This window comes from Engystomops pustulosus, chromosome 4 (assembly GCF_040894005.1).
Source record: "Engystomops pustulosus chromosome 4, aEngPut4.maternal, whole genome shotgun sequence".
Taxonomy (NCBI): Eukaryota; Metazoa; Chordata; class Amphibia; order Anura; family Leptodactylidae; genus Engystomops; species Engystomops pustulosus.
In genome coordinates this window covers 225,673,128-225,690,718 of record NC_092414.1, presented here as the reverse complement: position 1 = coordinate 225,690,718, position 17,591 = coordinate 225,673,128, and positions in this window count along the sequence as shown.

The window sequence follows — 17,591 nt, the reverse complement described above, 5'->3', positions numbered from 1 at the left end:
GCCCTACACTACACCCCCCCATATACTATACACACAGCTCTACACTACACCCCCCCATATACTATACACACAGCTCTACACTACACCCCCCCATATACTATACACACAGCCCTACACTACACCCCCCCATATACTATACACACAGCCCTACACTACACCCCCCCATATACTATACACACAGCTCTACACTACACCCCCCATATACTATACACACAGCTCTACACTACACCCCCCCATATACTATACACACAGCTCTACACTACACCCCCCATATACTATACACACAGCTCTACACTACACCCCCCCATATACTATACACACAGCTCTACACTACACCCCCCCATATACTATACACACAGCTCTACACTACACCCCCCCATATACTATACACACAGCTCTACACTACACCCCCCATATACTATACACACAGCTCTACACTACACCTCCCATATACTATACACACAGCCCTACACTACACCCCCCCATATACTATACACACAGCTCTACACTACACCCCCCATATACTATACACACAGCCCTACACTACACCCCCATATACTATACACACAGCTCTACACTACACCCCCCATATACTATACACACAGCTCTACACTACACCCCCCATATACTATACACACAGCTCTACACTACACCCCCCCATATACTATACACACAGCCCTACACTACACCCCCCCATATACTATACACACAGCTCTACACTACACCCCCCCATATACTATACACACAGCCCTACACTACACCCCCCCATATACTATACACACAGCTCTACACTACACCCCCCCATATACTATACACACAGCTCTACACTACACCCCCCCATATACTATACACACAGCTCTACACTACACCCCCCATATACTATACACACAGCTCTACACTACACCTCCCATATACTATACACACAGCCCTACACTACACCCCCCCATATACTATACACACAGCTCTACACTACACCCCCCATATACTATACACACAGCCCTACACTACACCCCCATATACTATACACACAGCCCTACACTACACCCCCATATACTATACACACAGCTCTACACTACACCCCCCCATATACTATACACACAGCTCTACACTACACACCCCATATACTATACACACAGCCCTACACTACACCCCCCATATACTATACACACAGCTCTACACTACACCCCCCCATATACTATACACACAGCTCTACACTACACCCCCCCATATACTATACACACAGCTCTACACTACACCCCCCATATACTATACACACAGCTCTACACTACACCCCCCATATACTATACACACAGCTCTACACTACACCCCCCATATACTATACACACAGCTCTACACTACACCCCCCCCATATACTATACACACAGCCCTACACTACACCCCCCATATACTATACACACAGCCCTACACTACACCCCCCATATACTATACACACAGCTCTACACTACACCCCCCATATACTATACACACAGCTCTACACTACACCCCCCATATACTATACACACAGCCCTACACTACACCCCCCATATACTATACACACAGCTCTACACTACACCCCCCATATACTATACACACAGCTCTACACTACACCCCCCATATACTATACACACAGCCCTACACTACACCCCCCATATACTATACACACAGCTCTACACTACACCCCCCATATACTATACACACAGCTCTACACTACACCCCCCATATACTATACACACAGCCCTACACTACACCCCCCATATACTATACACACAGCTCTACACTACACCCCCCATATACTATACACACAGCCCTACACTACACCCCCCATATACTATACACACAGCCCTACACTACACCCCCCCATATACTATACACACAGCTCTACACTACACCCCCCATATACTATACACACAGCTCTACACTACACCCCCCATATACTATACACACAGCCCTACACTACACCCCCCATATACTATACACACAGCTCTACACTACACACCCCATATACTATACACACAGCCCTACACTACACCCCCCATATACTATACACACAGCTCTACACTACACCCCCATATACTATACACACAGCTCTACACTACACCCCCCCATATACTATACACACAGCTCTACACTACACCCCCCCATATACTATACACACAGCTCTACACTACACCCCCCCATATACTATACACACAGCCCTACACTACACCCCCCCCCATATACTATACACACAGCCCTACACTACACCCCCCATATACTATACACACAGCTCTACACTACACCCCCCATATACTATACACACAGCCCTACACTACACCCCCCCATATACTATACACACAGCCCTACACTACACCCCCCATATACTATACACACAGCTCTACACTACACCCCCCATATACTATACACACAGCTCTACACTACACCCCCCATATACTATACACACAGCTCTACACTACACCCCCCCATATACTATACACACAGCCCTACACTACACCCCCCCATATACTATACACACAGCTCTACACTACACCCCCCCCATATACTATACACACAGCTCTACACTACACCCCCCCCCATATACTATACACACAGCTCTACACTACACCCCCCCCATATACTATACACACAGCTCTACACTACACCCCCCATATACTATACACACAGCTCTACACTACACCCCCCCATATACTATACACACAGCCCTACACTACACCCCCCATATACTATACACACAGCCCTACACTACACCCCCCATATACTATACACACAGCTCTACACTACACCCCCATATACTATACACACAGCCCTACACTACACCCCCCATATACTATACACACAGCCCTACACTACACCCCCCCATATACTATACACACAGCTCTACACTACACCCCCCATATACTATACACACAGCTCTACACTACACCCCCCATATACTATACACACAGCTCTACACTACACCCCCCCATATACTATACACACAGCTCTACACTACACCCCCCCATATACTATACACACAGCCCTACACTACACCCCCCATATACTATACACACAGCCCTACACTACACCCCCCATATACTATACACACAGCCCTACACTACACCCCCCCATATACTATACACACAGCTCTACACTACACCCCCCATATACTATACACACAGCTCTACACTACACCCCCCATATACTATACACACAGCCCTACACTACACCCCCCATATACTATACACACAGCCCTACACTACACCCCCCCCATATACTATACACACAGCTCTACACTACACCCCCCCCATATACTATACACACAGCCCTACACTACACCCCCCCCCATATACTATACACACAGCCCTACACTACACCCCCCCCCATATACTATACACACAGCTCTACACTACACCCCCCCATATACTATACACACAGCTCTACACTACACCCCCCCATATACTATACACACAGCCCTACACTACACCCCCCCCCCCCATATACTATACACACAGCCCTACACTACACCCCCCCATATACTATACACACAGCCCTACACTACACCCCCCCATATACTATACACACAGCCCTACTCTACACACCCCCCCATATACTATACACACAGCCCTACACTACACCCCCCCCCATATACTATACACACAGCTCTACACTACACCCCCCCCCCCATATACTATACACACAGCTCTACACTACACCCCCCCATATACTATACACACAGCTCTACACTACACCCCCCCCCCCATATACTATACACACAGCTCTACACTACACCCCCCCATATACTATACACACAGCTCTACACTACACCCCCCCCCCCATATACTATACACACAGCTCTACACTACACCCCCCCCCCCATATACTATACACACAGCTCTACACTACACCCCCCCATATACTATACACACAGCTCTACACTACACCCCCCCATATACTATACACACAGCCCTACACTACACCCCCCATATACTATACACACAGCCCTACACTACATCCCCCCATATACTATACACACAGCCCTACACTACACCCCCCATATACTATACACACAGCCCTACACTACACCCCCATATACTATACACACAGCTCTACACTACACCCCCCATATACTATACACACAGCTCTACACTACACCCCCCATATACTATACACACAGCCCTACACTACACCCCCCCATATACTATACACACAGCTCTACACTACACCCCCCCATATACTATACACACAGCCCTACACTACACCCCCCCATATACTATACACACAGCCCTACACTACACCCCCCATATACTATACACACAGCTCTACACTACACCCCCATATACTATACACACAGCCCTACACTACACCCCCCCATATACTATACACACAGCTCTACACTACACCCCCCCATATACTATACACACAGCCCTACACTACACCCCCCCCCCATATACTATACACACAGCTCTACACTATACCCCCCCATATACTATACACACAGCTCTACACTACACTATACCCCCCCATATACTATACACACAGCTCTACACTACACCCCCCCCCATATACTATACACACAGCCCTACACTACACCCCCCCCCCATATACTATACACACAGCCCTACACTACACCCCCCCCCCATATACTATACACACAGCCCTACTCCCCGTCCTATATACACTATTGCGGGTTGTGTCTCTGAGGTGAGTGTTGGGTGTAGTATGTGACCCCGGGGCCACGTTGCACATTGTCTAGCTGCTCCTGCCCCGGGGTGTGACTACAGACAGGTCATAGGGTTATCATCTCCTAATTACTCCTTTCTGGGGGGAGATATTAGGAGTCATAGTCTGTGCTCATGGCTGCCTTTAGTCACATGACTAATCACATGACGTGGCCTTCGGCAGATGTTGCGGTCTCTGCTGCAGTCGGGGCGCTGCTCTTGAGGACTTTTCTCTGTCTCGGTGTCATCTGATTTCTCTTCTTTCCTCCTGGTGAAGTGTGAGCTCTTGTGTCTAGGGTGCTGTGGGGGAGGCGGTCTCCTTTGTTATGGCAGCCGCCTGAGGGACGCTCTAATTGCTCCCAATGACTCATTTCCTTGAGCTCGTCCTCTCCTTTTCTAACGAGTCCCACATGTTCTCGTGCTGATAATGGACGGCCTATAGCCTCGCACAAGGCTCCCTGCACCCCTCATACCGGGCCCCGGGGGGCTGAGAGGGCTGTGGGCCCCCGGGGTCTGTACATGTAGGAAATGGAAGGATATAATACATGTTACCCCCAATATGCCCCTGGAGGGGCAATAAATAGAAGCCCCACGTAGCAGCAGCAGCACAGAGTATTTTAGGAGAGGCATTTATCTGAGCTGTCACAGGCTGGGAAATTGTGGAGGTTTGCCAGCAGCACAGAGTATTTTAGAATAATTTAATGCTTTCCCTGTAGTTCTCCATAGGTGTGATGTGAGGCCTGTAAATCTGCAGCACATTGCTCCATCTACGCCGTCTGCAGCACATTACCACAGTATGGCCTCCATACAACGCATATTAATCTCTGACCCCAATTCCCTACAACTTTCTTGGACATGATCCAATTTCTGTAGAGCTTCTGCGCTCTCGCCCTTCCCAAGCTGCCACAGTCATTGTAGAAATGAAAGGATCTCATCAGAAATGGGAAAAGTGTACCCCGAGCAACAAGGCGAGCAGGAGGCTGAAGGAGTATGATCTAGATACTGTACACGGGCGACTCCACCCCAAGGACGTGACTGAACAGGAGGCTGAAGGTGTATGATCTGGATCCTGTACATAGGAGACCAGAGCTGTCCAACATGGCCACCTCCACCACAAGAACGTGGCTGAACAGGAGGCTGAAGGAGTATGACCTGGATCCTGTACATAGGAGACCAGAGCTGTCCAACATGGCGACCTCCAACCCAAGGACGTGGCTAAACAGGAGGCTGAAGGAGTATGATCTAGATACTTTACACGGGCGACCAGAGCTGTCCAACATGGCGACCTCCACCACAAGAACGTGACTGACAGGAGGCTGAAGGTGTATGACCTGGATCCTGTACATAGGAGACCAGAGCTGTCCAACATGGCCACCTCCACCACAAGAACGTGACTGATAGGAGGCTGAAGGAGTATGATCTGGATCCTGAGAGACCAGAGCTGTCCAACATGGCGACCACCACAACAAGAACGTGGCTGAACAGGAGGCTGAAGGTGTATGATCTGGATCCTGTACACGGGCGACCAGAGATGTCCAACATGGCGACCTCCACCACAAGAACGTGACTGAGCAGGAGGCTGAAGGTGTATGACCTGGATCCTGTACACGAGAGACCAGAGCTGTCCAACATGGCGACCACCACCACAAGAACGTGACTGAGCAGGAGGCTGAAGGTGTATGACCTGGATCCTGTACACGAGAGACCAGAGCTGTCCAACATGGCGACCACCACCACAAGAACGTGACTGAGCAGGAGGCTGAAGGTGTATGACCTGGATCCTGTACATAGGAGACCAGAGCTGTCCAACATGGCGACCACCACAACAAGAACGTGACTGAACAGGAGGCTGAAGGAGTATGACCTGGATCCTGTACATAGGAGACCAGAGCTGTCCAACATGGCGACCTCCACCACAAGAACGTGACTGAACAGGAGGCTGAAGGTGTATGACCTGGATCCTGTACATAGGAGACCAGAGCTGTCCAACATGGCGACCACCACCACAAGAACGTGACTGAACAGGAGGCTGAAGGTTTATGACCTGGATCCTGTACACGAGAGACCAGAGCTGTCCAACATGGCGACCTCCACCACAAGAACGTGGCTGACAGGAGGCTGAAGGTGTATGACCTGGATCCTGTACATAGGAGACCAGAGCTGTCCAACATGGCGACCACCACAACAAGAACGTGACTGAACAGGAGGCTGAAGGTGTATGATCTGGATCCTGTACACGAGAGACCAGAGCTGTCCAACATGGCGACCTCCACCACAAGAACGTGGCTGACAGGAGGCTGAAGGTGTATGACCTGGATCCTGTACATAGGAGACCAGAGCTGTCCAACATGGCGACCACCACAACAAGAACGTGACTGAACAGGAGGCTGAAGGTGTATGATCTAGATCCTGCACATAGGAGACCAGAGCTGTCCAACATGGCGACCACCACCACAAGAACGTGACTGAGCAGGAGGCTGAAGGTGTATGACCTGGATCCTGTACATAGGAGACCAGAGCTGTCCAACATGGCGACCTCCACCCCAAGGACGTGACTGAGCAGGAGGCTGAAGGTGTATGACCTGGATCCTGTACATAGGAGACCAGAGCTGTCCAACATGGCGACCACCACCACAAGAACGTGACTGACAGGAGGCTGAAGGTGTATGACCTGGATCCTGTACATAGGAGACCAGAGCTGTCCAACATGGCGACCACCACCACAAGAACGTGACTGAGCAGGAGGCTGAAGGTGTATGATCTGGATCCTGTACACGGGCGACCAGAGCTGTCCAACATGGCGACCTCCACCACAAGAACGTGACTGAACAGGAGGCTGAAGGTGTATGACCTGGATCCTGTACACAAGAGACCAGAGCTGTCCAACATGGCGACTTCCACCACAAGAACGTGACTGACAGGAGGCTGAAGGTGTATGATCTTCAGCTAAGAGACTTCTATATAGGGTGATTTTTTGGGGGGGCAGGAGTTGAGGGCCTGTGGCATGGGGCTATGCCGGTGGGGTGTCGGGATGGCAGGAGGTACGTGTCCGCAGGATAGGGCAATGTGGTCAGGTGATGGTTTCACAGTTTTCCCAAAGGCATCTTATTGTCAGCTTTGGACTTTCATTAACCCGGTGTCTTCCTGGGTCTACTCCATTGTTATTAACTCTTCCAATGCCGATGCCTCCCCCCCACCCCCCCTCTCACATCTTCCTGTACTCTCTGGCTGGAGATGCTTCCATTAACCCTTTTCCTGACGGGACTTCTCTTGGTCCTGGTTGCCCCCAGGCAAGAGCTGAGCGGGGAGGAGGCATTTGAGACCTGTGGGATTAAGGAAGGATTTGGAAGGAATGTTAAAACTATAATTAACATACCAGACAGGTGAGCGAGGGGGAGGGGGGGCTGAAAGAAGAGCCTGCGGGGCCCACTATTGTGCAGCCCATGGAGGGTGTTACATGTTACTGTGGGGTTCTCCCATTACGGTCATTAGACGTGAAAATGGCAATGACCGAGACCAGTCCATTCATGTCTATAGTGCTTGGGGATCCTCCAGTAACAAGGCTGTGAGGGGACGAGCATTATAGGGAGGGGGCGGAAGGCTGAGGGTTTAGACCCTCCAGTATTTATCGCCCCCCTCGTCATCTGTGCTCAGTGGGTTCTATGGGGGGCATATACCTTGAGATCTCCTTTTGTTCCTTGGGTCCAGCCCTACGCTATAAAGCAAAAGACACTCATCCCGTCTCCAGGCATGGTCCGGGGTCACCAAACAACATGGCTCCTTCCCGCTCCTTCATCTCCGAGGAGGATACAAGGGGCTCTGACAGAACTGGGGCAAGTGGTGCCCGGACCTGAGGTCTCCAGAGAACACACACAGACTTCAGATTATGCTGGAAGTCAATTTCTAATAATGACCTTAATTACCCCAGAATAAACATGTCCTGTCCCATTTCCTGAGCACTTCTCCACCGCCCACATCCAAGAGCGGCAAGTGCTCTAAACAAACTCTGCTAATTACCCCCCCATCCGCCTTAAATAAACTTCACTTCAGCATCCAGATGGCGAGCCGGGCCCTGTATGGACCACCATCTGCACAATCCCCCTACTCCACGCGCCAAACCTATTCTGTGTTGAAGCTGCCCCCCTCTCCATAGCAGTGCACTTGACCTCACATTGACACATAAGGGCTCATCTACTAAGGGTAGATTTTGGGAATTCGGGGTATTTAACAATTGTCTACCCCAGGATTTTGGCACATGCAATCCTTTTTTGATGCTGCTGCGCTGCTTCCATGTGACACAGTTTAGGGAGTGGGCCGTCAGACGATCCGACTGATTCGGACTGAGCACGGGATTTAACTTCCAAATTGTGTTGCAAGATCAAACACCAGGAAGAAGAAGGTGAACTCCGGGGACCTGAGCGGGGAAGCGACACATGCAGGATATCTTTAAGGGTCAAAGACCAACCCTTCCACTGGTCCACCTTCTGAGCGGCGATCTTAAGCCTGCTGTCCCAGTTTTGCATGGGGTAATCCCCCTGGCCAAATTCGACGCCGAGAACTTTGGCAGAGTCCTGGGGCCCTGGAAGAGTGTCCGGGAGATCAAAGCCTGGATCCCCCTCTCCCAGCCAGAGACTCTCACACTTATCCCGGGTGATCTTGGACCCAGAAGCCTCTGAGTAGCGGTCAACCTCCGACATCACCCACTGCGCCTCCCCTCGCGAGGACACAAAAACAGTGACATCATCGGCATATTCTACCACTCTAAGAGCGGCTTCCGGTGCTGCCCGATCCATCCCGACTCCCACCAACGGCCCACGATCAACCCTCCTAAGGAATGGGTCAATCGCAAACACGTATAGAAGTGGGCTCAGAGGACAACCCTGGCGAACACCAGACCCGACCTCAAAACTCTCTGCCCCTGCATACAAAACTTTCAGCCAATTGACAAACTCCCCCGGCAGGCCATACCTCAGAAGGACAGACCAGAGGTACTCGTGGTTAACCCGGTCAAATGCTTTTGCCTGATCCAAGGACAGCAAGTACCCCTTCCAGTTACCAGCCCTGCCCTGCTCCACTGCCTCCCGAACACAGAGCACAGCACTAAATGTACTGCGGCCTGGAACAGAGCAGTGCTGGGTCCCCGAAAGGAGCCGGGGCGCAAACTGCACCAGCCGATTAAACAACACCTTTGCCAAAACCTTTCTGTCCGTATTGAGAAGCGCTATGGGACGCCAGTTCTCAATACGAGATCGGTCCTTACCCTTTGACAGGATGATCAGGGCAGACCTCCTCATTGACTTCGGCAGAGCGCCCGAGGAAAGACACTCATTGAATACCTCAGTCAAGAGGGGAACCAAGGCGTCCTTAAAGGTCTTATAAAGCTCAGATGTTAAGCCATCCGGGCCTGGCGATTTCTTGAGGGCGAGCCCTTCAATCGCCCGGCTGACTTCCTCTTCCCTGATCATCTCTGTCAAAACATCAAGAGAGGGGTCTACTCCTGGCTCAGGGACAGTTTCAGCCAGGAAAGCCGACATCACATCCCGATCTAGATCCTTCCTGCCCAAGAGGTGTGAGTAGAAGGATCTGACGACCTCCAGAATCCCTGATCTGGACCTTTTCAGGGATCCCGTACTGTCAACCAGTCCTGTGACAACTTTACCATTCACTGACATCTTGCAGTTTCTGTAAGGGTCGGGCGAGCGGTATTTCCCGTAATCTCTCTCAAAAACCAAAGATGCGTGTCTATCGTACTGACACCTCTTCAGCAAGGATTTCACTCTGGAGATGTCCTCACGACTACCTCCAGTCGAGACGAGATGCTCGAGTTTCCTCCTCAGGCCCTGATACAGGCGGTACCTGTCCAGGCTCCTGAGGCTCGAGAGCTGGCGGAAGAATCTCGCCACCCTTTTCTTGAGCATCTCCCACCACTCTGACTTACTGCTACAAAGGCCCAGCAATGGTACCTGGCTCTGAAGAAAGTCCTCAAAGGATTGTCTGATCTCCGCTTCCTCCAGGAGAGACGAATTGAGCTTCCAGTAGCCTCTTCCCATCCGGGGGGTCTCTGTAACATTCAGAGAAAACAAAATTAGACAGTGGTCGGAGAACTCCACCTCAACAACGGACACTGCTGAAGAAATGGCTTCCTCCTTTAAATAAAACCTGTCTATTCTAGACCTACAGCTACCCCTATAATAGGTGAACCCTGCGTGGCCTGGGGTGTGCCGGATGTGGACATCCACCAGGCGAGCCTCACTGGCTATGCTATTAAGAGCGACGCTATCATAAGTCAGCTTGTCTCTGGAACCTCCCCTATCCTGGGGCCTCGTGACAGCATTGAAGTCCCCTCCAAAGACCACCTGCCGACTTGTAAAAAGGTAGGGCTTGATCCTCATAAAGAGACACTTCCTGTCCCACTTGGACTGGGGACCATAGATGTTAATTAGGCGAAGTTCTTGTCCCTTCATGAGGACATCCAGGATCAGGCACCTCCCCATTTCTAACTCAATAACTCGTCGGCATTCTACCGGTGCGGTAAAAAGGACCGCCACTCCGCTATACGGCTCTGCCGCAAGAGACCAATAGGAAGGCCCGTGTCTCCATTCCCTCTTAGCTTTAAACACGGCCGCCAAATCTGGCAGCCTGGTCTCCTGCAAAAATAAAATGTCGGCTTCAACACGGCCGAGAAAATCAAAGGCCGCAAATCTAGCCGCATCAGACTTAATGCTGGCGACATTAATGGACGCCAGCGTCAACGGAGTGGGTGCCGCCATCATGAGTGATTGAGTTAGACGGCTTTCTTCTTTCCACCCCCCTCCTTATCACCGTCTGACGAGGAGCAACCTCTACGCTTTAGGGAGACAGACATATCCATTGCCCCCCTGGTCACCCCACCGTCAGACTCATCGTCCCCATCAGCAGACTACGGGCCAGGATCCCCCCTCGAGGACCTTTCATCCTCCGAGGAGGGAGACTCGGCGCCCCCCACAGGACCTACCGCCGCTGGATCCTTACCCCCTACCTCCTCTTCCAAGGAGGAGATATCCTTAAGGGCTTGGAAACGGTTCAGAGGGGGGTGGTTTGGCCTTCCTTTGAAGCAGCCGAAGCTTTTACCGCTTTGTTTTTCTTTTTGGCACCTTCTTACGTTTTTCATTTAGCCACCTCCTATTGTCCACATCCATACTCTCATAAGGAGAGGAACCAGTGGTGATGGCCTCTTCCTCTCCCTCCAGCCTCCTGACCTCTTCATCCAAGTCCTGTCCCCCAGGGCCTCACCCCAGCAGCCGGGGCTCCCCAAGCTCTCTGCTCCTCCGACGGCCTTCAAGTCGCCTCAACTGGACCTGTATGTGGGGGGATGTATAATTGGGCTACTAGTCGGGGGTTAATGCTTGGTGATCCTGATGATGAGAATCTGCTCCACATTCCAGACAATTGCTAATTATCCATTGGATTCATCCATCAGAGGGACCAGGACAGCGGGAAGTCAGAGAAAGGAGGGTCCAGGGAGAAAACAATGGAGGAGGAAGACAAACAGTGATACATTGTTATATCCGCAAACATGACCCGGACAACCCCCTCCCCCCCATGTAATATCACACATGTAATACACCCCCCTCCCCCCATGTAATATCACACATGTAATACACCCCCCTCCCCCCATGTAATATCACACATGTAATACACCCCCCTCCCCCCATGTAATATCACACATGTAATACACCCCCTCCCCCCCATGTAATATCACACATGTAATACACCCCCCTCCCCCATGTAATATCACACATGTAATACACCCCCCTCCCCCATGTAATATCACACATGTAATACACCCCTCCCCCATGTAATATCACACATGTAATACACCCCCCTCCCCCCATGTAATATCACACATGTAATACACCCCTCCCCCATGTAATATCACACATGTAATACACCCCCTCCCCCATGTAATATCACACATGTAATACATCCCCCTCCCCCCATGTAATATCACACATGTAATACACCCCTCCCCCATGTAATATCACACATGTAATACACCCCCCTCCCCCCCTGTAATATCACACATGTAATACACCCCCCTCCCCCATGTAATATCACACATGTAATACACCCCTCCCCCATGTAATATCACACATGTAATACACCCCCTCCCCCCATGTAATATCACACATGTAATACACCCCCCTCCCCCCATGTAATATCACACATGTAATACACCCCTCCCCCATGTAATACACCCCTCCCCCCCTGTAATATCACACATGTAATACACCCCCCTCCCCCCATGTAATATCACACATGTAATACATCCCCTCCCCCATGTACTATCACACATGTAATACACCCCCTCCCCCATGTAATATCACACATGTAATACACCCCTCCCCCCATGTAATATCACACATGTAATACATCCCCTCCCCCCATGTAATATCACACATGTAATACACCCCCTCCCCCCATGTAATATCACACATGTAATACACCCCCTCCCCACCTCCTCCCCCCATGTAATATCACACATGTAATACACCCCCTCCCCCATGTAATATCACACATGTAATACACCCCCCTCCCCCATGTAATATCACACATGTAATACACCCCCTCCCCCCATGTAATATCACACATGTAATACACCCCCTCCCTCATGTAATATCACACATGTAATACACCCCTCCCCCCATGTAATATCACACATGTAATACACCCCCCTCCCCCATGTAATATCACACATGTAATACACCCCCTCCCCCCATGTAATATCACACATGTAATACACCCCCTCCCCACCTCCTCCCCCCATGTAATATCACACATGTAATACACCCCCTCCCCCATGTAATATCACACATGTAATATACCCCCCTCCCCCATGTAATATCACACATGTAATACACCCCCTCCCCCATGTAATATCACACATGTAATATACCCCCCTCCCCCCATGTAATATCACACATGTAATACACCCCCTCCCCCCATGTAATATCACACATGTAATACACCCCCCTCCCCCCATGTAATATCACACATGTAATACACCCCTCCCCCATGTAATACACCCCCTCCCCCCCTGTAATATCACACATGTAATACACCCCCCTCCCCCATGTAATATCACACATGTAATACACCCCCTCCCCCATGTACTATCACACATGTAATACACCCCCTCCCCCATGTAATATCACACATGTAATACACCCCCCTCCCCCATGTAATATCACACATGTAATACACCCCCCTCCCCCCATGTAATATCACACATGTAATACACCCCCTCCCCATGTAATATCACACATGTAATACACCCCCTCCCCATGTAATATCACACATGTAATACACCCCCCTCCCCCCATGTAATATCACACATGTAATACACCCCCTCCCCCCATGTAATATCACACATGTAATACACCCCTCCCCCATGTAATATCACACATGTAATACACCCCTCCCCACATGTAATATCACACATGTAATACACCCCCTCCCCCATGTAATATCACACATGTAATACACCCCCTCCCCCCCATGTAATATCACACATGTAATACACCCCCCTCCCCCATATAATATCACACATGTAATACACCCCCTCCCCATGTAATATCACACATGTAATACACCCCCCTCCCCCATGTAATATCACACATGTAATACACCCCCCTCCCCCCATGTAATATCACACATGTAATACACCCCCTCCCTCATGTAATATCACACGTGTAATACACCCCCTCCCTCATGTAATATCACACGTGTAATACACCCCCTCCCCATGTAATATCACACATGTAATACACCCCCTCCCCCCATGTAATATCACACATGTAATACACCCCTCCCCCATGTAATATCACACATGTAATACACCTCCTCCCCCCATGTAATATCACACATGTAATACACCCCTCCCCCCATGTAATATCACACATGTAATACACCCCTCCCCCCATGTAATATCACACATGTAATACACCCCTCCCCCCATGTAATATCACACATGTAATACACCCCCTCCCCCCATGTAATATCACACATGTAATACACCCCCTCCCCCATGTAATATCACACATGTAATACATTCCCTCCCCCCATGTAATATCACACATGTAATACACCCCCTCCCCCATGTAATATCACGCATGTAATACAACCCCCCTCCCCCCATGTAATATCACACATGTAATACACCCCCTCCCCCATGTAATATCACACATGTAATACACCCCTCTCCCCATGTAATATCACACATGTAATACACCCCCTCCCCCATGTAATATCACACATGTAATACACCCCCTCCCCCATGTAATATCACACATGTAATACACCCCTCCCCCATGTAATATCACACATGTAATACACCCCCCTCCCCCATGTAATATCACACATGTAATACACCCCTCCCCCATGTAATATCACACATGTAATACACCCCCCTCCCCCCCTGTAATATCACACATGTAATACACCCCTCCCCCATGTAATATCACACATGTAATACACCCCCTCCCCCCATGTAATATCACACATGTAATACACCCCCCTCCCCCCATGTAATATCACACATGTAATACACCCCTCCCCCATGTAATACACCCCCTCCCCCCCTGTAATATCACACATGTAATACACCCCCTCCCCCCCTGTAATATCACACATGTAATACACCCCCCTCCCCCCATGTAATATCACACATGTAATACACCCCTCCCCCATGTAATATCACACATGTAATACACCCCCCTCCCCCCCTGTAATATCACACATGTAATACACCCCTCCCCCATGTAATATCACACATGTAATACACCCCCTCCCCCCATGTAATATCACACATGTAATACACCCCCCTCCCCCCATGTAATATCACACATGTAATACACCCCTCCCCCATGTAATACACCCCCTCCCCCCCTGTAATATCACACATGTAATACACCCCCTCCCCCCCTGTAATATCACACATGTAATACACCCCCCTCCCCCCATGTAATATCACACATGTAATACACCCCTCCCCCATGTAATACACCCCCTCCCCCCATGTAATATCACACATGTAATACACCCCCTCCCCCATGTAATATCACACATGTAATACACTCCCTCCCCCCATGTAATATCACACATGTAATACACCCCTCCCCCATGTAATATCACACATGTAATACACCCCCTCCCCCCATGTAATATCACACATGTAATACACCCCCTCCCCCCATGTAATATCACACATGTAATACACCCCCTCCCCCCATGTAATATCACACATGTAATACACCCCTCCCCCCATGTAATATCACACATGTAATACACCCCCTCCCCCCATGTAATATCACACATGTAATACACCCCCTCCCCCCATGTAATATCACACATGTAATACACCCCTCCCCCCATGTAATATCACACATGTAATACACCCCTCCCCCATGTAATATCACACATGTAATACACCCCTCTCCCCATGTAATATCACACATGTAATACACCCCCTCCCCCCATGTAATATCACACATGTAATACACCCCCTCCCCCCATGTAATATCACACATGTAATACACCCCCTCCCCCATGTAATATCACACATGTAATACACTCCCTCCCCCCATGTAATATCACACATGTAATACACCCCTCCCCCATGTAATATCACACATGTAATACACCCCCTCCCCCCATGTAATATCACACATGTAATACACCCCCTCCCCCCATGTAATATCACACATGTAATACACCCCTCCCCCATGTAATACACCCCCTCCCCCCCTGTAATATCACACATGTAATACACCCCCCTCCCCCCATGTAATATCACACATGTAATACATCCCCTCCCCCATGTACTATCACACATGTAATACATCCCCTCCCCCATGTACTATCACATGTAATACACCCCCTCCCCCATGTAATATCACGCATGTAATACAACCCCCCTCCCCCCATGTAATATCACACATGTAATACACCCCTCCCCCATGTAATATCACACATGTAATACACCCCTCCCCCCATGTAATATCACACATGTAATACACCCCTCCCCCATGTAATATCACACATGTAATACACCCCTCTCCCCATGTAATATCACACATGTAATACACCCCCTCCCCCCATGTAATATCACACATGTAATACACCCCCTCCCCCCATGTAATATCACACATGTAATACACCCCCTCCCCCATGTAATATCACACATGTAATACACTCCCTCCCCCCATGTAATATCACACATGTAATACACCCCTCCCCCATGTAATATCACACATGTAATACACCCCCTCCCCCCATGTAATATCACACATGTAATACACCCCCTCCCCCCATGTAATATCACACATGTAATACACCCCCCTCCCCCCATGTAATATCACACATGTAATACACCCCTCCCCCATGTAATACACCCCCTCCCCCCCTGTAATATCACACATGTAATACACCCCCCTCCCCCCATGTAATATCACACATGTAATACATCCCCTCCCCCATGTACTATCACACATGTAATACACCCCCTCCCCCATGTAATATCACGCATGTAATACAACCCCCCTCCCCCCATGTAATATCACACATGTAATACACCCCTCTCCCCATGTAATATCACACATGTAATACACCCCCTCCCCCATGTAATATCACACATGTAATACACCCCTCCCCCCATGTAATATCACACATGTAATACACCTCTCCCCCCATGTAATATCACACATGTAATACACCCCCTCCCCCATGTAATATCACACATGTAATACACCCCCTCCCCCATGTAATATCACACATGTAATACACCCCCTCCCCATGTAATATCACACATGTAATACACCCCCCTCCCCCCATGTAATATCACACATGTAATACACCCCC